The sequence below is a fragment of the Mandrillus leucophaeus genome, unplaced genomic scaffold, assembly GCF_000951045.1.
Source record: "Mandrillus leucophaeus isolate KB7577 unplaced genomic scaffold, Mleu.le_1.0 Scaffold1401, whole genome shotgun sequence".
Lineage (NCBI taxonomy): Eukaryota > Metazoa > Chordata > Mammalia > Primates > Cercopithecidae > Mandrillus > Mandrillus leucophaeus.
The window spans coordinates 1-1,025 of NW_012101368.1; the positions used below are offsets into that span (position 1 = coordinate 1).

General features: G+C 59.1%; 1 pseudogene; it reads right to left on the reverse strand.

Annotated features, from left to right (window-relative positions):
- Positions 1-5: 5 nt before the first annotated feature.
- Positions 6-936, reverse strand: LOC105535014 (annotated as a pseudogene).
- Between the last annotated feature and the right edge of the window lie 89 nt (positions 937-1,025).

The window sequence follows — 1,025 nt, forward strand, 5'->3', positions numbered from 1 at the left end:
TACATTCTCAGCAGGAGCTCCTGCTCCTCCTGCCGCGGCAGGTCGAAGTGAAACACCAAGTCCATGCAGTTGCGGATGTCCCAGTGGAACTGCTCAGGATGGCGGCTGGCCAGGACCAGCAAGAATTTGTTGCTGCGCTGACTCGTGTGGCTTAGGAAGGCGTTCTGGGTGGCTCTGAGGTCCTCGTTTACCTCCTCAGTGGCTCTCTTCGGAAGGAAGGCGTCCGCGTCGTCCACGAAGAGCAGGAGGCCCCGCCGACTGGTATTGGCCCAGTCAAACAGCTTGTGCATGGCGGTCACACCTTCCCCCCCGCATGGGGGCCACGTCCCCACCTGTCATGATGGTGTAGTCCATGCCCGAGTGCACGGTGAATTTCGTGGCAAACAGCGTCTTCCCGGTGCCTGGTGGCCCGTACAGCAGGACGTTCCTGTACAGGCTGCAGTTCTTCTTCGTGTTCTTTGTTGCTATGGCAATGTCGCGCACCTGCGCTTCCAGGCTGGGACTCAGCACAACACCCTCCAGCATGTCCTGGGGCCGACTGAGGAGCCGCTGGCTGACCTGGAAGGGGTGCTGCAGCGCCTCCAGCACCGTGATGCGGGACTTCTCGCTCACCAAGGATGGCTTCAACAGCCCAGCCTCGATGAAGCCGGCCCCGGCGGCTGTCGCATTCTTGGCTGATTTTACCCCGACAGCCAGCAGTGTCAGCCCAACCACCGTGGCTGTCACTGTGTCCCGGTCTGTCACAAAGGCACGGAATCTTTCCCCAAACATGGTGACAGCCGTCCTGATGGACGCCAAGAAGGTCTGATGGTGCTTCCGCACGGACTCGTCCTGCTTCCATAAGTTCTCCTCATTGACAAGTTGTTTGAGCTTGGACTGTTGCTCCAGCTGCGGGCGTCCTTCGACATGGCCCAAAGGCACGGAGGCCGCTGACATCTATCCCTTACGTGGTAACCAAAGGACGGCCAAAGTGCATGACGGGACCACACTTATTTAAAGATGGTTCCTCCCAGGTGATTCAAGGA